Source organism: Oncorhynchus kisutch, linkage group LG6 (assembly GCF_002021735.2).
Source record: "Oncorhynchus kisutch isolate 150728-3 linkage group LG6, Okis_V2, whole genome shotgun sequence".
Classification (NCBI taxonomy): Eukaryota; Metazoa; Chordata; class Actinopteri; order Salmoniformes; family Salmonidae; genus Oncorhynchus; species Oncorhynchus kisutch.
In genome coordinates this window covers 83,974,949-83,998,304 of record NC_034179.2, presented here as the reverse complement: position 1 = coordinate 83,998,304, position 23,356 = coordinate 83,974,949, and the positions used below count along the sequence as shown (strand labels likewise).

The following is a 23,356-nucleotide window of genomic DNA, read 5'->3' as shown; positions in this document are numbered from 1 at the left end:
TAGAGGTGTTATCCTAGCGGTGTACCTCCAGATGTGATAAGAGTCTCCTGTTTCTTTGAATGAAGTTCTCTCTCTCTCGCTCACTCTCGCTCACTCTCTCTCACACGCTCTCTCATGCTCTCTCACACTCTCTTGCGCTCTCTCTCGCTTTCTCTCGCTCTCTCTCTATCCCGCATTCTCTCCCTCCCTCCCTCTTCAAATCCACCTCTTGCTGTGTTGTGAATGACACAAGACATATACCGTCCCTGGAGAGTATGGTACCTTGTCATTCATTGTGGCAGTGGGAGCTGATGGATCACAATGACTGAGAGAAACACAATGGCAAGAGGTCACCTTTTAAATCAGTTTTTGTCAGTGTGCTGTAGATGTGGATTCCTACTAATGAAGTTGGTTATTTTCTGATATAAGGACTTACTAATCAAACTGTAAATGCCTGCATTGCAAATAAATAATGAATAAATAATCACAAAAGTCAGTCATTGAAGGTAAATGAAACACACTAAGAAGAATGATGAAAACAAATATAGAATTTAAATGTTTAATGTAATTTAATGGAATACTGTAATTTTGGTTGTGAGAGACTAGAAACTTTTATGGTAACTGCATAGTTGCATGTGAATTCTGTAGGCATCAATAACATTCAATTGAAAACATTAGAGGCCAAATACATTTTGGCAGAGGGATAATAGAGCCTTGGCAGGGGGGCCCACCGCACAGTTGTGGCAGGGACTTGGTTCTGACAGTGTCAATGTGTATGAGACAGAGCGCTGCTCATTGGGGTGTATCTGGGGGGGAAATGAAAAGTGACAGAAAGCTGACGGAGGATGAGGAACAATGTTTGTCCTATACCGGCAGATAAAGGCAGATCAACATGTGTTACGCAGATATGGGTCCCCAAGGTGGACATGGGGTGGCTAATACAGAGGGTTCCATGCATGAGTGGAATTCCCATGCCTGTAAATCAGCAGCATCTATAGCCAGCTAGCATACTGAGCTAGCTATGCTAAGGACTTTAAACAGAGAATAGTGTGTGGAACCCAAGAGGTACATATGTCGAAAACCAGCTAGCGTACTCTAGCTAGTGATGCTAAAAAGTTAACCATTCAGATGTAGGATCTTAGTTTTTTCAGTCTTTTGTTTCAAACTTGTGGTGTATTTTATGTTTAGAAAGGCTTCTAAAGTTTGTAATTTTCATTTAAAATGTCAGACTTGATCTGCCCTAATGAAAACTGTATCAACTCTTACAAAGAATGATCCACATAATAATTCACATGTCCTTTTGCTGCAGGATGATATTCCTGCTGTAGCAAACTGGCTCAAATTAATATCCTACATCTGTAGAACAGTGTGTGTGGACCATAGAGATAGATACATATAAACCCAGCCAGCGTACTTAGCTAGTGATGCTAATAATGCTAACCAGAGAATAGTGTGTGTGAACCATAGAGATAGATACATATAAACCCAGCCAGCATACTCAGCTAATGGTGCTAGTGATGCTAAAGACATTAACCAGAGAACAGTGTGTGTGAATCATAGAGACAGATACATTTAAACCCAGCTAGCATTCTCAGCTAGCGATGCTAACCAGTGAACAGTCTGTGAACCATAGAGATAGATGCATATAAACCCAGAGTGTAATCAGCTAGCGATCCTAATGATGCTAACCAGAGAACAGTGTGTGAGAACACTGCATGGTGATAATAAGACAGCAATTGGCTGCCGACATCATTATAGATAATCTTTGCTCATTTTGTGCTGTGAGACAAAAGGCATGGGAAATCATTCCTTTAACAAGGAAACATGTATTTGTTTGTGGATTAGGATGACACACCCGAGCCCTACCCTTCCTCCACAATCTGCCCCTCCTCTCTTTCCACCTCACCCTCCATGTCCACCCTGAGATGGAGGGTTCAGAATGGAGGAGGATGGAGAGGTGGGGCAGTTGGAAAGAAGGCAGAGTGCAGGTTGAGGGAAAGTCTGACGGCGTCTGCAGCGTGTGTCTAATTGAGCGCTGTGTAGTTAATTGTTTGTGTGTAGGAGGGGAGAAATCAATCTGTTTTCTCACTGCCGTGACTTCTGGGCCCTGGGCTGATAGACTGGAGCTGGCAGACACACACTAATCTCTGCCAAAAAAAAAAAAAAGCAAACCTTATTTTCTCTTGCACACTCACACATCTTCCCCCTCCTCACAGACATGCAAACATGTACACACGCATGTAACACACACACACACACATACACACACACACACACACACACACACACACACACACACACACACACACACACACACACACACACACACACACACACACACACACACACACACGTATGCACACACACACCAACAGACACAGCCACAGAAACAGACACAGAAACAGAAACACACTCACACACACACACAGGCACACACACCCCGAAGGAGAGGAAGAGGATGTGCATGAGGGGGTTATTGAGTCAGGGTGAAGACAGATCCATCCATCGATCGACCGCTGGCTGAGAGAGAGAGAGAGAGAGAAGAGGAACGTGAGACCTGCGCAGGTCAGAGAGAGAGATAGGGGAGAGAGAGAGTTAGGGGGGAGGGAGAGAGACAGAGAGAGAGAGAGAAGAGGAACGTGAGACCTGTGCAGGTCAGAGAGAGAGATAGGGGAGAGAGAGAGAGTTAGGGGGAGGGAGAGAGACAGAGAGAGAGAGAGAAGAGGAACGTGAGACCTGCGCAGGTCAGAGAGAGGGATAGGGGAGAGAGAGAGAGTTAGGGGGAGGGAGAGAGACAGAGAGAGAGAGAGAAGAGGAACGTGATACCTGCGCAGGTCAAAGAGAGAGATCGGGGAGAGAGAGAGAGTTAGGGGGGAGGGAGAGAGACAGAGAGAGAGAAGAGGAACGTGAAACCTGCGCAGGTCAGAGAGAGAGATAGGGGAGAGAGAGAGTTAGGGGGGAGGGAGAGAGACAGAGAGAGAGAGAAGAGGAACGTGAGACCTGCGCAGGTCAGAGAGAGAGATAGGGGAGAGAGAGAGAGTTAGGGGGGAGGGAGAGACAGAGAGAGAGAGAAGAGGAACGTGAGACCTGCGCAGGTCAGAGAGAGAGATAGGGGAGAGAGTGAGAGTTAGGGGGGAGGGAGAGAGACAGAGAGAGAGAGAGAAGAGGAACGTGAGACCTGCGCAGGTCAGAGAGAGAGATAGGGGAGAGAGAGAGAGTTAGGGGGGAGGGAGAGAGACAGAGAGAGAGAGAAGAGGAACGTGAGACCTGCGCAGGTCAGAGAGAGAGATAGGGGAGAGAGAGAGAGTTAGGGGGGAGGGAGAGAGAGAGAGAGAAGAGGCACGTGAGACCTGCGCAGGTCAGAGAGAGAGAGAGAGATACGGGAGAGAGAGAGAATGGGGGAGAGAGAGAGATAGGGGAGAGAGAGAGAGAGATGCGGAGAGAGAAAGAGAGGACAGTGGGCTATAAAGAGAAAGAGAAAACCTTCTAGCTGTAATAGAGAGCTGTTTTAAATGCAGCTCATGGTTTGAAAAATAGCTACAGTAAGATAAGAAAGTCAGATTAGCTGTCATTGGTCTAAACATTGGGTACAGCCTCGCTGGCTGAGTAAACTGGGTGTTTATGACACATTAACAAATCAATGGAATAGAAACAGATACATTAATTACAATTAATTGTTATCATCGTCCTTTTATCGATAGCAATTGCTATAGATTATTGTGTCATTAATATATCATTAGCTCATGAACAAAACAACCACATTCCAAATTAACATAAAAATGCCCTCTATAAATCATTTGTTCATTACCATGTTTGGCTAATACGCTCATTTACATGTGTTTAGTTATTTTTAAGGATCCTTCCATTTATGACTGAGTGTTTCTGTCAGAGCAGAACGTCTATTTGCATTTGATCTCTTCTACCAAAGAGAAACAGGGCTTTTGTTTGGTGCACCGACCCACCCTGTGAAGAAGAGAGACTAGAGAAGGGAGGGTGTGTTGGTGGTGGAAGGAGGATTTTGCAGTCAAAGCATGTCATCTAAATTATTTACTTGGTCTCTAAATGAGATCAGAGTACCGGCACCATTCTGATCTCATTTGAGCCCTAGCTCCTCTCCCATTGGTCATCTATAGCCTCCGGAACGGCTGTGAACTCCCTTTTGATTGGCAGGGACTTATTTATTTTTCAGCCATGTGAAATCCTCCTTCATTATTGATGGGAATGAAGAGCTCCTGAGGTATAATAGGATCTGATGAGGACAAGAGGATAACATAGGATAAGGAGGAGAGGAGAGTGCTGCTCTCTGCAGAGGGATGGAGGAATGTGGAGAGGAAGAGGAGGAGTACGAACAGTACTGTATGATGAGGACAAGAGGAGAAAATAGGATCAAGAGGAGGAGGAGCTCTCTCACTTCAGAGGGCTGGAGGGATGAGGTGGAGGACAAGTACAAACAATACTGTACTATATTGTGGTCTGCCACCACTCTCACAAACCGCACATCTCTCGAGAGGTTATTTTATTGTCTGTCTTTATCCTGCTGGTTCTCTTTTCTCTGGCAGACCTTTATAGCTAACAAAGTAGCTATGGCAGAGTAGCAGAGAGGGAATGATTCAGACAGAGTGACCAGACACCCGGGACCAGGGGAACAGAAGGGAGAAAGGTCACATGAAACACCAGGCTCCATGGAGACTGGCCGGGCCAGAAAGAATGTGTCGATGAACTGATGTGCTCAGGCCTTCGGGGACAGGGGGAGATGGAGGGAGAAATGAGAGAAAAGAAAGCAAAATAAACTGAAATAGGAAGGGAGAGGAGTCGAGGTGGGAGGGGTGTGTGAAGGTTCTGTGTGTGTGACTTTGTGTGTGACTTTGTGTGTGTGTGTGTGTGTGTGTGTCTGTGCAGGTGGGATAATATGTGTGTGTGTGACTCTGTGGTGTGTGTGTGTGTGCATGTGTGTAGTCTCAGCCCGTGAGCATTAGGAGGGAGGCAGATAGAGAAGAGAACAGACCCTCTGGATCCACTCCATGCTCTAATGGGCCCTCCCCTCATAGCCTCCCTAGAAAAGCCTTCCAGCACCACTCTGTTGGTAATTAACAAGAGCAGACAGTGGAAAGCAGCAACACCTGTTACTGTGTGACTGGGGCTGTGGGCTGTGTCTCCCTCCACTCCTCTAATAACCAGTCCACCACACCAATACCATCCTCCTTTCCACCCCCAGGGAGGGGGTAAGGAGTGTGTGAGGCGGGAGGAGAGGAGGGGAGGATGAGGAGAGGGATGAATGGGTGTGGTAATGCCACGGTGGCTGCCCCAACAATGTCTGGGTGGTCGACATGGAGGGGCTACATATGGATAATGGGCGCTGGCTGTGCCTCGCTAGGAGTTCAGATCTGCAGAGCAGGTCCGTGTGTGTGTGTGTTTATACTCAGACTTCTATATTTCTTCCTTTAATTAGTCTTGAGTGATGGCCATGGAGGCTGGTGCTGGTGTGTACATATGTGTGTGTGTGTGTGTGTGTGTATGTGGGCGGGTGCAAGTGTGGGTGATGCCTGTGTGAGTGATGCCTGTGTGAGTGAGACGGGCACATCAGACAGGCCTGTTGTGTCAGAATCTCCTCTCTGTCCACCAACCCTGAGCTGGGGAACCTTGACAGGCAGAATGGGGTCAGCACCATCAAACTGCATACATCACACTCACACACGCACACACACACACACACACACACACACACACACACACACACACACACACACACACACACACACACACACACACACACACACACACACACACACACACACACACACACACACACACACTCATGTAATTGGCACATACACATAAAAACAATGTCTCCCATGAGACAGAGAAACCAATATAGAACTGTGAGTTCAAAAGTAGTGCATTGAAGTTTAGTAGACTTAATAGTTGATGGTATTGACACAGAAGACGTAGAGGCTTCCTTTTGGCCATAGAAATCCCATGAAAAGAATGTCAGCCTATTTTTAAAATGTCACTCTCTTTTTGTTCCCGATCCTTGCTCCACTTTGTGTCACAGATCTAAACTGGGTCATCATCATCTGTGAGTGCCTGATGTGTGTGTGTTCCCATGTTCCTGTGTGTGTGTTCCCATGTTCCTGTGTGTGTGTTCCCATGTTCCTGTGTGTGTGTTCCCATGTTCCTGTGTGTGTGTTCCCATGTTCCTGTGTGTGTGTTCTCATGTTCCTGTGTGTGTGTTCCCATGTTCCTGTGTGTGTGTTCCCATGTTCCTGTGTGTGTGTTCCCATGTTCCTGTGTGTGTGTTCTCATGTTCCTGTGTGTGTGGGTTCTCATGTTCCTGTGTGTGTGTTCTCATGTTCCTGTGTGTGTGTTCCCATGTTCCTGTGTGTGTGTTCCCATGTTCCTGTGTGTGTGTTCCCATGTTCCTGTGTGTGTGTTCTCATGTTCCTGTGTGTGTGTTCCCATGTTCATGTGTGTGTGTTCCCATGTTCCTGTGTGTGTGTTCCCATGTTCCTGTGTGTGTGTTCTCATGTTCCTGTGTGTGTGGGTTCTCATGTTCCTGTGTGTGTGTTCTCATGTTCCTGTGTGTATGTTCCCATGTTCCTGTGTGTGTGTTCCCATGTTCCTGTGTGTATGTTCCCATGTTCCTGTGTGTGTGTTCTCATGTTCCTGTGTGTGTGTTCTCGTGTTCCTGTGTGTGTGGGTTCTCATGTTCCTGTGTGTGTGTTCCCATGTTCCTGTGTGTGTGTTCCCATGTTCCTGTGTGTATGTTCCCATGTTCCTGTGTGTGTGTTCTCGTGTTCCTGTGTGTGTGGGTTCTCATGTTCCTGTGTGTGTGTTCCAAAGTTCCTGTGAGTATGTTCCAAAGTTCCTTTGTGTGTGTTCCCATGTTCCTGTGTGTGTGTTCTCATGTTCCTGTGTGTGTGTTCCCATGTTCCTGTGTGTGTGTTCCCATGTTCCTGTGTGTGGGTTCTCATGTTCCTGTGTGTGTGTTCTCGTGTTCCTGTGTGTGTGTTCTCATGTTCCTGTGTGTGTGTTCCCATGTTCCTGTGTGTGTGTTCTCATGTTCCTGTGTGTGTGTTCCCATGTTCCTGTGTGTGTGTTCCCATGTTCCTGTGTGTGTGTTCTCATGTTCCTGTGTGTGTGTTCCCATGTTCCTGTGTGTGTGTTCCCATGTTCCTGTGTGTGTGTTCTCATGTTCCTGTGTGTGTGTGTTCCCATGTTCCTGTGTGTGTGTTCCCATGTTCCTGTGTGTATGTTCCCATGTTCCTGTGTGTGTGTTCTCGTGTTCCTGTGTGTGTGGGTTCTCATGTTCCTGTGTGTGTGTTCCAAAGTTCCTGTGAGTATGTTCCAAAGTTCCTTTGTGTGTGTTCCCATGTTCCTGTGTGTGTGTTCTCATGTTCCTGTGTGTGTGTTCCCATGTTCCTGTGTGTGTGTTCCCATGTTCCTGTGTGTGGGTTCTCATGTTCCTGTGTGTGTGTTCTCGTGTTCCTGTGTGTGTGTTCTCATGTTCCTGTGTGTGTGTTCCCATGTTCCTGTGTGTGTGTTCTCATGTTCCTGTGTGTGTGTTCCCATGTTCCTGTGTGTGTGTTCCCATGTTCCTGTGTGTGTGTTCTCATGTTCCTGTGTGTGTGTTCCCATGTTCCTGTGTGTGTGTTCCCATGTTCCTGTGTGTGTGTTCTCATGTTCCTGTGTGTGTGGGTTCTCATGTTCCTGTGTGTGTGTTCTCATGTTCCTGTGTGTATGTTCCCATGTTCCTGTGTGTGTGTTCCCATGTTCCTGTGTGTATGTTCCCATGTTCCTGTGTGTGTGTTCTCATGTTCCTGTGTGTGTGTTCTCGTGTTCCTGTGTGTGTGGGTTCTCATGTTCCTGTGTGTGTGTTCCCATGTTCCTGTGTGTGTGTTCCCATGTTCCTGTGTGTATGTTCCCATGTTCCTGTGTGTGTGTTCTCGTGTTCCTGTGTGTGTGGGTTCTCATGTTCCTGTGTTCCTGTGTGTATGTTCCAAAGTTCATGTGTGTATGTTCCCATGTTCCTGTGTGTGTGTTCCCATGTTCCTGTGTGTGTGTTCCCATGTTCCTGTGTGTGTGTTCCCATGTTCCTGTGTGTATGTTCTCATGTTCCTGTGTGTATGTTCCAATGTTCCTGTGTGTATGTTCCAAAGTTCCTGTGTGTATGTTCCCATGTTCCTGTGTGTGTGTTCCCATGTTCCTGTGTGTATGTTCCCATGTTCCTGTGGGTATGTTCTCATGTTCCTGTGTGTGTGTTCCCATGTTCCTGTGTGTGTGTTCCCATGTTCCTGTGTGTATGTTCCCATGTTCCTGTGTGTGTGTTCTCATGTTCCTGTGTGTGTGTTCCCATGTTCCTGTGTGTATGTTCCCATGTTCCTGTGTGTGTGTTCCCATGTTCCTGTGTGTGTGTTCCCATGTTCCTGTGTGTATGTTCCCATGTTCCTGTGTGTGTGTTCCCATGTTCCTGTGTGTGTGTTCCCATGTTCCTGTGTGTATGTTCCCATGTTCCTGTGTGTATGTTCCCATGTTCCTGTGTGTGTGTTCCCATGTTCCTGTGTGTGTGTTCCCATGTTCCTGTGTGTGTGTTCTCGTGTTCCTGTGTGTGTGGGTTCTCATGTTCCTGTGTGTGTGTTCCCATGTTCCTGTGTGTGTGTTCCCATGTTCCTGTGTGTATGTTCCCATGTTCCTGTGTGTGTGTTCTCGTGTTCCTGTGTGTGTGGGTTCTCATGTTCCTGTGTGTGTGTTCCAAAGTTCCTGTGAGTATGTTCCAAAGTTCCTGTGTGTGTGTTCCCATGTTCCTGTGTGTGTGTTCTCATGTTCCTGTGTGTGTGTTCCCATGTTCCTGTGTGTATGTTCCAAAGTTCCTATGTGTATGTTCCCATGTTCCTGTGTGTGTGTTCTCATGTTCCTGTGTGTGTGTTCTCATGTTCCTGTGTGTGTGTTCCCATGTTCCTGTGTGTATGTTCCCATGTTCCTGTGTGTGTGTTCCCATGTTCCTGTGTGTATGTTCTCATGTTCCTGTGTGTATGTTCCAATGTTCCTGTGTGTATGTTCCAAAGTTCCTGTGTCTATGTTCCCATGTTCCTGTGTGTGTGTTCCCATGTTCCTGTGTGTATGTTCCAAAGTTCCTGTGTGTGTGTTCCCATGTTCCTGTGTGTATGTTCTCATGTTCCTGTGTGTGTGTTCTCATGTTCCTGTGTGTGTGTTCCCATGTTCCTGTGTGTATGTTCCCATGTTCCTGTGTGTGTGTTCCCATGTTCCTGTGTGTGTGTTCCCATGTTCCTGTGTGTATGTTCTCATGTTCCTGTGTGTATGTTCCAATGTTCCTGTGTGTATGTTCCAAAGTTCCTGTGTGTATGTTCCCATGTTCCTGTGTGTGTGTTCCCATGTTCCTGTGTGTATGTTCCCATGTTCCTGTGTGTGTGTTCCCATGTTCCTGTGTGTGTGTTCCCATGTTCCTGTGTGTGTGTTCAAATGTTCCTGTGTGTATGTTCCCAGGTTCCTGTGTGTGTGTTCTCATGTTCCTGTGTGTGTGTTCCCATGTTCCTGTGTGTATGTTCCCATGTTCCTGTGTGTGTGTTCCCATGTTCCTGTGTGTGTGTTCCCATGTTCCTGTGTGTATGTTCCCATGTTCCTGTGTGTGTGTTCCCATGTTCCTGTGTGTGTGTTCCCATGTTCCTGTGTGTATGTTCCCATGTTCCTGTGTGTATGTTCCCATGTTCCTGTGTGTGTGTTCCCATGTTCCTGTGTGTGTGTGTTTGTGTGAGTGTATGCCCTCCGTGTGTGTGTGTGTGTGTTCTGGTGTATGCATGAGTAAGTCACACATTTATTCATGTGTGAGCGTCTACTGTATATTCCCACACTCACAGAGTTGGTGCGAGTATATTCAAATGAATCCCAAAGCTGGATAAATGACTCTCTATTTCATTCAGCTTTAATAATCAGTGTTCATTATCTGTGTTAAAGGTCTTTAGTGTTAAAGGTGTTTAGTGTTAAAGGTGTTTAGTGTTAAAGGTCTTTAGTGTTAAAGGTGTTTAGTGTTAAAGGTCTTTAGTGTTAAAGGTGTTTAGTGTTAAAGGTCTTTAGTGTTAAAGGTCTTTAGTGTTAAAGGTCTTTAGTGTTAAAGGTCTTTAGTGTTAAAGGTCTTTAGAGTTAAAGGTCTTTAGTGTTAAAGGTGTTTAGTATTAAAGGTCTTTAGTGTTAAAGGTCTTTAGTGTTAAAGGTCTTTAGTGTTAAAGGTCTTTAGCGGTGTTAAAGGTCTTTAGTGTTAAAGGTCTTTAGTGTTAAAGGACTTTAGTGTTAATGGTCTTTAGTGTTAAAGGTCTTTAGTGTTAAAGGTCTTTAGCTGTTTTAAAGGTCTTTAGTGTTAAAGGTCTTTAGTATTAATGGTCTTTAGTGTTAAAGGTCTTTAGTGTTAATGGTCTTTAGTGTCAAAGGTCTTTAGCTGTGCTTGATATAGAGGAGGGACAAAAGAGAAGGAGAGCAAAACAGAGAGAGGAGACAGTGGAGTACAGAGTGTGTGTGTGTGTGTGTGTGTGTGTGTGTGTGTGTCTGTGTTTGTGCCTGCCTGCCTGCCTGCCTGCCTGCCTGCCTGCCTGCCTGCCTGCCTGCATGTACAGTATGTATGTATGTATGTATGTATGTATGTATGTATGTATGTATGTATGTATGTATGTATGTATGTATGTATGTATGTATGTATGTATGTATGTATGTATGTATGTATGTATGTATGTATGTATGTGTAGTGTGTACAGTGGCAGCCTGCCAGTGGGGGGTGTTGCCCTGATGGAGCTCCACAGATGAATAGACAGTGATAATAACACACATATCCCAGCCCCTCTGTCCCTAATGAAGATGGATCAGGCTGGGCTGTGTGGTGGGCACACTACGTGGCACCATGCCAATCACACACACACACAACTGGTGCCACACAGGGACTGGAGAGAGGAAGAGAGAGAGAGAGAGGGAGAGAGAGAGAGAGAGAGAGAGAGAGAGAGAGAGAGAGAGAGAGAGAGAAAGGGAGAGAAAGGGGGGGTGTTAGTTAGTACCATTATTATGTTATCAGAATCCATGGTTGGCGCCTCATAAGATTAATGACAGGGACATTACTTATCCCTCTTGTTGTTATTTAGGCTTAATGGTTATGGTAAATTATGCATTTACTTCCACTGATTTGTTATGTGATTCATGTCGACAAAGTAGACAGGGTGGGATGAGGGATACAAAGTATCTCTAATTTGAATTTGAGTTAGTGGGGGGGAGAAGAGAGAGGGAAACAGAGACAAAAGTAAACAGAGAGAGAGAGAGACAGAGACATAGAGAGAGACAGAGAGAGAGAGAGAGAGACAGAGAGACAGAGAGAGAGACAGAGAGAGAGAGAGCCCAGACTGTAGCGTCACCAGTGTAAATGGCATATCATGAGGCTCACCATGGCCCTGTTTTGTGTGAGGAGACAGGTGGGCACTGAGGTCACTTCCTCCCTGTGTGTGGCGGTTGCCGTCGGTGACGGCTGGTGGCATGGCTTCCTGTTGTATCAGTAATAATAAACAGTGACAAGCTCCCCCCGTCCCCTCAAACAACTATAAATCACAGGCTACGCGTGATAGAGAACACCAACACAGAGATACACAGGGAGCACACTCCTCACTGTACTGCCTGTAGCATGGTGTCAACACTGACTGACTGGAGAGAGACTATCTCTGTCTGCAGTACCACACACACAGACTGACGGGCAGAGGCAGAGATACTGCAGCTATCACCCCTACACACATGGCCTGCCAAACAGGCACACACACATGAATGCCGGGACACACACATGCACACCCAACACACACACCTTCAGTCTGGTTGGGCAGGATAACATGCCCTGGCGCCACTGATTCTTCTCTATCAGCTGTCTCTGTAAAAGGTGGTGTTCTAATTGGCTGTACCAGTCAGGGGGAGGGTGCTTGGAAAGGAGAGTCAGGTACTGCACTTCCAGTAGACATATGATGGGTATAGATGAAAGTCACTAGAGATGAGTAGAGGTGAGTGTGTTATGATTTATGGAGAAAGGAGGACAGAGGTGCTTCTAGAGGGGGACAGAATGGTACATGAGAGTATGTATGTTGAGTGAAGTGAGATCTCTCTGTCTCTGTCCTCTCGCTCGCTCGCTCTCTCTCTCTCTCTCTCTCTCTCTCTCCCTCTCTCTCTCTCTCTCTCTCTCTCTCTTCCTTCTTTATCTTTTTCTCATGCTTACTCTATCTCCCTCCCTTACTCCCTCCTCCCTCTCCCGTCCTCTCTCCCCCCTCCCTCCCTCTCTCTCCGTCCCCCATCTTCCCTCTCTGGCTCTGACTGTGACACCAGCTCTGTTTGATGTCCTACCACTGTGTTCTGCTGCTGTGCAGATTCCCCTGTCTCATTTGCATTCTCTTATCGCACATAGTTCCATTAATGTCTTCTCCTGTTTAATGTCTCCTCCCTCCGCCTCCTTCCCTCTGTTTTCCTCAAATGTGCTTCCTTTTTTTACGTCTCCCCCTGTTTTTTCAGCGGGGCTGTATTCCCTGTCGACGGCGATACAGCTCTCTGCTCAGCCAGAGTTAGTAATCAAACACATTCGCCTCTTAATACACAGGCCATTACATGAGGTCTGATGTTCCATCTGCCCATGGCCTAGCACAATGGTATCATTATAGAAAGAGCCTCGCCTGCAGCTCCTGCTACAGTAGGACTAGCTCCCATCTCCCAGCCCTCAGTCCTCCCTGTCTCATTAACAGACCCACATAGCTAGTAAATAGAGACAGAGTGTAAGCATGATCTGCCCTGAATGTGCTAGTGATATTGTCAGTGTGATCTGCCCTGAGCTGAATGTGCTAGTGTTGTTTGTTGTTAGCATTATCTGCCCAAAATGTGTTAGTGTTAGCATTAGGCCTATTTAACCTGAATGTGCTAGTGTTAGCTTGTGTTATGGTTACAGAGTGGGTTAGCCTTTGGCTAATGGCTAATGCCACTGACTTGAGCAGTGATATCGTTAGCCGTAAGATGGTGGTGGTAGTGTTAGCTGTAAGACTATACTATGGTGTAGCGCTAACGATAGCCTCACCATCCGTCCTGAAACAGGATCAGTGTTGTTAACAACTAATCTGACCTGTAATGTTAGTTAGCCAGAATATGCCAGTCAGTGTGGGCTACACAGAATAGGCTGCCTCAGTGTATCCTAATGTTGTGGTAATAACAGCTTGACTAAGGCAGTGGTACAGTACAGTGCTAAGTGCTATCATAATGAATGGTAGCAGGCTAGTATAGTGCTTGTATAACTATTCTGTGTATTCTGTGATATCTGCAGCACAAAGACCAGAGTGATATTCAGACAGGAGAAAAGTATAGCTTATGTGTTTTGGGGTCCTACTGTATTTTGACACTACAAATAATCATTTTCAGGCAGAACTGTGCCTCAGCACTCAACGTCACATTTAGTTTATACTGATAAAAGCCTAACACTTTCCTCGTTACAGAATAATCCGATTCCTAGCATTCTGTTAATGGGGGATTTTGACACACACACACAGAAACATTGGCAAGTGTGTCTAAATTGTCACTTGTACTAATTTACATAATCATGAAATTAAATTTGACTGTCATACCTTCTTCCATGTCCTGAAACGAGAGTTTGACAGTAAAAGGCCATCCAATGCCTCCCACTCCGTAGCACTCTGATGCAGATGGCGGTGGTAATGATATTTCATGGTATGTCTGTTACGTTTTGAAAGGAAAAGTGGGATAATTATATTCATTTTGGAGAGTGATTAGTTTTGCGGGGGTGAAGGAGTAATTCATTAATTACATTTCATCTACATCTGTGGTCACACCTCCCTGTATTGCTGATACTTGCGTAGACACTGTGATGGAGTCTGGTAGACTGTTACCTTCCAGAGGTTCTAATGAGTCAGAGCCCCTTTTGTTATTATTATTGATTTATTTCACCTTTATTTAACCAGGCTGGCCAGTTGAGAACAAGTTCTCATTAACAATTGTGACCTGGCCAAGATAAAGCAAAGCAGTGCGACAAAAAACACAAGAGTTACACATGGAATAAACAAACATACAGTCAATAACACAATAGAAAAAAAGTATATATACAGTGTGTGCAAATGGGTTAAGGAGGTAAGGCAATAAATAGGCCATAGTAGAGAAGCAATTACAATTTAGCAATTTAACACTGGAGTGATAGATGTGCAGATGATGATGTGCGAATAGAAATACTGGTGTGTAAAAGAGCAAAAAAAAGTAAATAAAAACAATATGGGGATGAGGGTATGTAGTTGGATGGGCTATTTACAGATGGGCTGTGTATAGCTGCAGCAATCGCTTAAAGTTAGGGAGATATAAGTCTCCAACTTCAGTGATTTTTGCAATTCGTTCCAGTCATTGGCAGCAGAGAACTGGAAGGAAGGGCGGCCAAAGAGTTGTTGGCTTTGGGGATGACCTGTGAGATATACCTGCTGGAGCGAGTGCTACGGATGGGTGTTGTTATGGACACAGTGAGCTGAGATAAGGTTTACCTAGCAAAGACTTATAGTTGACCTGGAGCCAGTGGGTCTGGCGATGAATATGTAGCGAGGGCCAGCCGCCGAGAGCATACAGGTTGCAGTGGTGGGTAGTATATGGGGCTTTGGTGACAAAACGGATGGCACTATGATAGACTGCATCCAGTTTGCTAGTAGAGTGTTGGAGGCTAATTTGTAAATGACATTGCCGAAGTCGAGGATCGGTAGGATAGTCAGTTTTACGAGGGTATGTTTGGCAGCGTGAGTGAAGGAGGCTTCATTGCCAAATAGGAAGCTGATTCTAGATTTATTTTGGATTGGAGATGCTTAATATGAGTCTGGAAGGAGAGTTTACAGTTTAGCCAGACACCTAGGTATTTGTAGTTGTCCACATATTCTAGGTCAGAACCGTCCAGAGTAGTGATGCTAGTCGGGCGGGTGGGTGCGGGCAGCGATCGGTTGAGAGCATGCATTTAGTTTTACTAGCGTTTAAGAGCAGTTGATGGCCATGGAAGGAGTGTTGTATGGCATTGAATCTCGTTTGGAGGTTTGTTAACACTGTGTCCAAAGAAGGGCCATATGTATACCGAATGGTGTCGTCTGTTTAGAGGTGGATCAATTAATCACCAGCAGGAAGAGCTGGAAGAGCATTGATATATACAGAGAAAAGAGTCGGCCCGAGAATTGAACCCTGTGGTACCCCCATAGAGACTGCCAGAGGTCCGGACAACAGGCCCTCTGATTTGACACCCTGAACTCTATCTGAGAAGTAATTGGTTAACCAGGCGAGGCTGTCATTTGAGAAACCAAGGCTGTTGAGTCTGCCGATAAGAATATGATGATAAACAGAGTCGAAAGCCTTGGCCAGCTCGATGAAGACGGCTGCACAGTACTGTCTTCTATCGATGGCGGTTATGATATTGTTTAGTACTTTGAGTGTGGCTGAGGTGCACCCGTGACCAGCTCGGAAACCGGATTGCACAGCGGAGAAGGTACGGTGAGATTCGAGATGGTCAGTGATCTGTTTGTTAACTTTGCTTTGGAAGACTTTAGAAAGGCAGGGAAGGATGGATATAGGTATCGTGTCTTTACTATCATTGACTGAAGACTGATAGTTTTTTATCAAAGATTCTCTGTAATTTGCTATTACATTCGACTGATTCATCATGTAACCGTAATTACTAGGAAGTCGGGGCACCTGTCACACCCTGCCCATAGTTTGCTTTGTATGTTTCTATGTTTTGTTTGGTCAGGGTGTGATCTGAGTGGGCATTCTATGTTGTGTGTCTAGTTTGTCTGTTTCTGTGTTTGGCCTGATATGGTTCTCAATCAGAGGCAGGTGTTAGTCATTGTCTCTGATTGGGAACCATATTTAGGTAGCCTGTTTGGTGTTGGGTTTTGTGGGTGATTGTCTCCTGTGTCAGTGTTTGTACCACACGGGACTGGTTTCGGGATTTCACATTTATTGTTTTGTAGTTTGTTCATGTATAGTTTTTCTTATTAAAAAACCATGAACTTCAACCACGCTGCGTATTGGTCCGCCTCTCCCTCGACTGAAGAACCCCGTTACAGCACCAAGGAAAAATATTGACTAAATAGCTAGTAGCTAATTAGCTGGTTAGCTTCTGATGGCTAGCTTCTGATGGTGGTTCTAGCAATAAGGTCTAAAAATAGCAGCTCTGTATCACATTGGGTGAGGCGGGTTGCCAGAAGGTATATTTAATTTAAAAATGGAAAAAGAGATTGAAATATATTGAAATATATACAAAAAAAGACTAAAAAAACATTACATTTACACAGCGACAAACACGTCTGCACTGCTACGCCATCTTGGACTAATATGAGTAACCCCTACACATCTGTCTCTTCAGTCAGCGTCACATTTTTGTTGTAGCCCTGGACAAGCACAACTCATTAGGCGCTCCAGAGTGGTGCAGTGGTCTAAGGCACTGTATCTCAGTGCTAAAGGCGTCACTACAGACACCCTGGTTCAAATCCAGGCCCATGGGGTGATGCACAATTGACCCAGGTTTGGCCGGGGTATGCCCTCATTGTGAATAAGAACGTGTTCTTAATTGAGTTTTAAATAAAGGCTCAATAAATAATAATAATTCAGCTCATTGAGGGCTTGAAGATTAGTTGACAAGTTGAATCAGGTGTGCTTGTCCAGGGTTACAATAAACATGTGTACTGTTGGGGGTACTGGAGGACCAGGGTTGGAAAACACTGGTCTAGTATCTATGATAGAACTGGCTCTGGTGACAGACAGAGGATCTTTGTATTCTAGTGCGTTAGATCTGGGCTGAGACCGAACCAAAGAGGCAGATGCTCAGTGACTAACATGTAAAATGTATCTGTACAGTAGCTCTACTGGCCAACATTTAATACCACCATCTTACTGGCTGTTTGGTTTGGTCTCAGCCCAGATCTAACACACTGGAATACAAAGATCCTCTGTCTGTCACTAAACTGTCACCAGAGCAAGTAAAACCATTACAGAGAATACAAAGAGTGTATACATGGGAAGAGGCTCAGAAACTGCTGCTCCAATAAATCCCTGATCACGATGTTACTGTAAGCAGTGTCATCATGACAGTGTTGGCTAGCTAAACTGATCATGCAATTTATGGAAGTTATCACTTCTCGTGTCTTCTCATATCGGTTTAGAAACGTCTCTGTTCTGGGATAGATTCTCATTATAGCAGACGTTCCGTTAAGTACTAGACCGTATGACCTCTGATGGCCTGGATTCTACTGTAATTACTGTACCAGTCATTCCATTCCCTTTGTTACTCACATGTAATTACAGTACCAACTCACAATCCATGTTTGAGTTGAATTGGCTCGATAGAAGACATGTTTTCATACTTACCCATACTTAGACCTCAGTCTTTCCCTGAAACATTTGAGGTCTAACCATCAATCCTAATCGCTCACGGAATGACTGAGCTTCATCTTAAAATACCCTGAGTTTTCTATCCGTGAGGTAACTAGCTATCATAACTCATGACTGTCAAGCTAAAGAGACCGTCAGTGCCTTTTTCCCCACGAGCATTGGAGTGTACTTGTCTCTTTCTGTGTTCACCATCTTGCACCGTTTCCTGAGTTGTTTACGTTACGTAGCTCATATTGAAAGCTATTGAAATGCTAATGAAGTTACTGGGGGTTGCCAGGGCCGTTTATTTGGCAGGCGTTCAGGTGTAAATGAACTTCTGACGATGCAGTAGCGTTAGTCAAATCACCTGCGTGGATCTATACGCCTCCGACCACAAACTGACCAGACACCACTCAGCACGACCATGCCGCACATTGACCACACGGTCATGTCTTGACCTCACACTCGTCATGTTGATCTTTGCTTTTGCCTCCGTGGGCGATTGTGTACAGTTACACAATAGTTACAGTACTGTAGTGGCAAAATAACTGTATACACTACAGTAGGTCTACTGAGTACTGTGTACTACTGTGTACTTGCCAATTGTAATAACTTATTTAGTCATTTATTAAGTAATTGTCCATTCACATCCATCCATTTCTTTCTTGTCTGATATTGTTCTGGAGGCCTTGCTATGTTGACAGGGAAAAACATGGGTCCATCATGACAATCGAACCACACATTAGGAATGTGACCAAAATAGCTTTTTACCACCTGAGAAGCATTGCCAAGGTGCGTCCGCTTCTCTCTCAGGCTGATACAGAGAGACTCATCAATGCTTTTATTACAAGCAGGCTTGACTACTGTAATGCTCTCCTATCTGATCTACACAAAAAAGTCATTGGTGAACTGTAAAACAAACAGAATGGTGCAGCATGGGTACTGACCAAGACCAGACAGAGAGCACACATTACAGCGTTTTTAAAGTCTCTGCACTTGTAATGAGGTCTGTGTGTGGCTTGTGTAGAGGAGTCAGGTGCAGGACAGCAGATATGAGTAAATAAACGTAATTTACTCAATTATACAATAAAGCGAGCCCACATAACAGACCGTATCACATACATTACTCACAAACAAACATGGGGGAACAGAGGGTTAAATAGTGAACAAGTAATTGGGGGATTGAAACCAGGTGTGTAAGATAAAGACAAAACAAATGGAAAATGAAAAGTGGATCGGCGATGGCTAGAAGGCCGGTGACGTCGACCACCGCCCGAACAAGGAGAGGGACCGACTTCGGCGGAAGTCGTGACAGCACTAGCTGCCTGTTAGTTTTCATTTTAAGATTATTCTATTGGTTTTTATATCAATACACGATTTTGCACCCCAATACATGTCAGACGTGATTTTTAGTTATGTACCCAGTAGGTCCCTCAGGTCCTCTGGCATTTTAACTATCCCGAAGCCTAGGACCAAGAGGCATGGAGAGGCAGCTTTTAGTTATTATGCCCCCAGCCTCTGGAATAGCCTGCCAGAGAACCTGAGGGGGTCTGAAACTGTGGACGTATTTAAAAGAGATCTTAAAACAGACCTTTTTAGCTTTGTTTTATCTAAAGGTGCTTTTTAGTCATTCAGTTTTTACTGTTATTATTTAGTTTTTTATCCTCTGATGTTTCTAAATAGTAAATATTTGTTTTTCTAATGTATTTGTGTATGTTTTTTCCTGTGAAGCTCATTGCTTTGCATTCATGTCTGAAATGTGTTATATAAATACATCTTTGATTTGACAATCCAGCCATGATCAGCCGCTGTCAGTCCTGTTACACTAACTACCCATGTAGCGTCTGGAAGGAAGACGTATGACTCCTGTTTTAGATCATTCTGTCTAACTACCGCTAAAGCAAATAGATAATAATGATCACCGTGATTATAGTATTGATCCAACACAAGTGGATAATGAGGTTATTTGCCTTAGATCAAGGCAACCAGTAAATGAATCACAGAGAAAGAGAGAGAGAGAGAAAGGTTGTATTAGATACAAGATGAGAGAGAGGTGTTGTATTAGATACAAGATGAGAGAGAGGTGTTGTATTAGATACAAGATGAGAGAGAGGTGTTGTATTAGATACAAGATGAGAGAGAGAGAGGTGTTGTATTAGATACAAGATGAGAGAGAGAGAGGTGTTGTATTAGATACAAGATGAGAGAGAGACAGAGGGGTTTTATTAGAAACAAGATGAGAGACAGAGGGGTTGTATTATATACAAGATGAGAGACAGAGGGGTTTTATTAGATACAAGATGAGAGAGAGACAGAGGGGTTGTATTAGATACAAGATGAGAGACAGAGGGGTTGTATAAGATACAAGATGAGAGACAGAGGGGTTTTATTAGATACAAGATGAGAGAGAGACAGAGGGGTTGTATTAGATACAAGATGAGAGAGAGAGGGGTTGTATTAGATACAAGATGAGAGAGAGACAGAGGGGTTGTATTAGATACAAGATGAGAGACAGAGGGGTTGTATTAGATACAAGATGAGAGACAGAGGGGTTGTATAAGATACAAGATGAGAGACAGAGGGGTTTTATTAGATACAAGATGAGAGAGAGACAGAGGGGTTGTATTAGATACAAGATGAGAGAGAGGGGTTGTATAAGATACAAGATGAGAGACAGAGGGGTTTTATTAGATACAAGATGAGAGAGAGACAGAGGGGTTGTATTAGATACAAGATGAGAGACAGAGGGGTTGTATAAGATACAAGATGAGAGACAGAGGGGTTTTATTAGATACAAGATGAGAGAGAGACAGAGGGTTTTATTAGATACAAGATGAGAGACAGAGGGGTTGTATTAGATACAAGATGAGAGACAGAGGGGTTGTATAAGATACAAGATGAGAGACAGAGGGGTTTTATTAGATACAAGATGAGAGAGAGACAGAGGTTTTTATTAGATGCAAGAGGAGAGAGAGAGGGTTTTATTAGATACAAGATGAGAGACAGAGGGGTTGTATAAGAAACAAGATGAGAGAGAGACAGAGGGGTTGTATTATATACAAGATGAGAGAGAGACAGAGGGGTTGTATAAGATACAAGATGAGAGACAGAGGGGTTTTATTAGATGAGAGAGATGAGAGACAGAGGGTTTTATTAGATACAAGATGAGAGACAGAGGGGTTGTATAAGAAACAAGATGAGAGAGAGACAGAGGGGTTGTATTAGATACAAGATGAGAGAGAGAAAGTATATTTGACATCTCAGCTTCCCTATCAAATCTAAAAATCTCAAATTGAAAACTGAAGAAAATGAACAACAATGACAATGGTTTGATGAAGAATGCAAAAATCTAAGAAAGAAATTGAGAAGCCTGTCCAACCAAAAACATAGAGACCCGGAAAACCTGAGTCTACGCCTTCACTATGGTGAATCACTAAAACAATACAGAAATACACTACGGAAGAAGAAGGAACAGCATGTCAGAAATCAATTCAACATAATTGAAGAATCCATAGACTCTAACCACTTCTGGGAAAATTGGAAAACACTAAACAAACAACAACACGAATAATTATCTATCCAAAATGGAGATGTATGGGTAAACCACTTCTCCAATCTTTTTGGCTCTAAAACAAAGAATAAAGAGCAAAAATATATACATGATCAAATACAGATCTTAGAATCAACTATTAAAGACTACCAGAACCCACTGGATTCTCCAATTACCTTGAATGAGTTACAGGACAAAATAAAAACCCTCCAACCCAAAAAGGCCTGTGGTGTTGATGGTATCCTTAATGAAATGATCAAATATACAGACAACAAATTCCAATTGGCTATACTAAAACTCTTTAACATCATCCTTAGCTCTGGCATCTTCCCCAATATTTGGAACCAAGGACTGATCACCCCAATCCACAAAAGTGGAGACAAATTTGACCCCAATAACTTCCGTGGAATATGCGTCAACAGTAACCTTGGGAAAATCCTCTGCATTATCATTAACAGCAGACTCGTACATTTCCTCAATGAAAACAATGTACTGAGCAAATGTCAAATAGTATTTTTACCAAATTACCATACAACAGACCACGTATTCACCCTGCACACCCTAATTGACAACCAAACAAACCAAAACAAAGGCAAAGTCTTCTCATGCTTTGTTGATTTCAAAAAAGCCTTTGACTCAATTTGGCATGAGGGTCTGCTATACAAATTGATGGAAAGTGGTGTTGGGGGTAAAATATACGACATTATAAAATCCATGTACACAAACAACAAGTGTGCGGTTAAAATTGGTCCTGGGGCTCTGTTTACAAACACAAACACACCCCACAGAGGAGCACAATTAGACCCAAGCAAATCATGAGAAAACTAAAAGATAATTACTTGACACATTGGAAAGAATTAACAAAATCAGAGCAAACTAGAATGCTATTTGGCCCTAAACAGAGAATACACAGTGGCAGAATACCTGACCACTGTGACTGACACAAAATTAAGGAAAGCTTTGACTATGTACAGACTCAGTGAGCATAGCCTTGCTATTGAGAAAGGCCGCAGTAGGCAGACATGGCTCTCAAGAGAAGACAGGCTATGTGCTCACTGCCCACAAAATGAGGTGGAAACTGAGCTGCACTTCCTAACCTGCCCAGTGTATGACCATAATAGAGAGACATATTTCCCTCAGATTACACAGATCCACAAAGAATTCGAAAACAAACCCAATTTTGATAAACTCCCATATCTACTGGATGAAATAACACTGTGCCATCACAGCAGCAAGATTTGTGACCTGTTGCCACAAGAAAAGGTCAACCAGTGAAGCACAAATACCATTGTAAATACAACCCATATTTATGCTTATTTATTTTCCCTTTTGTACTTTAACCATTTCTACATCAATCCAACACTATATATATATATATATATATAATATGACATTTGTAATGTCTTTATTTTTGGGAACTCTGTGAGTGTAATGTTTACTCTTGTTTTTTAATGTTTCACTTGTATATTATCTACTTCACTTGCTTTGGCAATGTTAACATGTGTTTCCCATGCCAATAAAGCCCCTTGAATTGAATTGAGTAGGGGGGGAGGTTTTATTCGATACAAGATGAGAGATAGAGAGAGAGGGGTTGTATTGGATACAAGATGAGAGAGAGAGTGAGAAAGAGAGAGAGAGAGAGGTTCTATTAGATACAAGATGAGAGAGAGAGTGAGAAAGAGAGAGAGAGAGAGGTTCTATTAGATACAAGATGAGAGAGTGAGAGAGGCTTTGTTCAAAACAGTCACAGACTCACAGCTCCTCTTCTTAGTGGTCTGTCCATCTGTCTGTATCTGTCCCTCCCTCCCCCTCCCTTCTCTCCTTCCTGCTTCCTTCTCCTTCCTCTCTGTCCCTCTCCCTTCCATCCTTCCCCAGACCTGTTAAATCAGAGCACCATTCTCCCAGTGTCTCCAGTGTACTCAGAGATATTACACCCTTCGTCTCCATTGGAAGCGTAACAGTGATGACAATAGTGGATATGAACGGAGCAAAAGGTCAGTCGATGGCCCCAGGTGTCTACATCCTTAGAGTGGGGCGAGGAAGACTGCCAAGACTAACCCCCCAACCCACTCACCCTCTCTCTCTCTCTCTCTCTCTCTCTCTCTCTCTCTCTCTCTCTCTCTCTCTCTCTCTCACCCCACAGATTCCCCCATCGCCATCACCCACCCACCCTCTCTCTCTCTCTCTCTCTCTCTCTCTCACCCCACAGATTCCCCCATTGCCATCACCCCACTCTCTCCTCTCTCTCTCTCTCGTCTCTCTCTCTCTCTACTCTTTCTCACCCACAGATTCCTCCATCGCCATCACCACCCACCCACCCTCTCTCTCTCTCTCTCTCGCCTCTCGTCTCTCTCTCTCTCACCCCCACAAGATTCCCCCATCGCCATCACCCACCCTCATCTCTCTCTCGCTCTCTCTCTC

At 44.3% G+C, this 23,356-nt stretch overlaps 1 protein-coding gene across 2 annotated transcripts in view; it reads left to right on the top strand.

Moving 5' to 3' along the window:
• Nucleotides 1-23,356, top strand: part of LOC109886818 (adhesion G protein-coupled receptor L1) — a 220,864-nt gene that overhangs the window by 66,387 nt on the left and 131,121 nt on the right. The window lies entirely within an intron of this gene.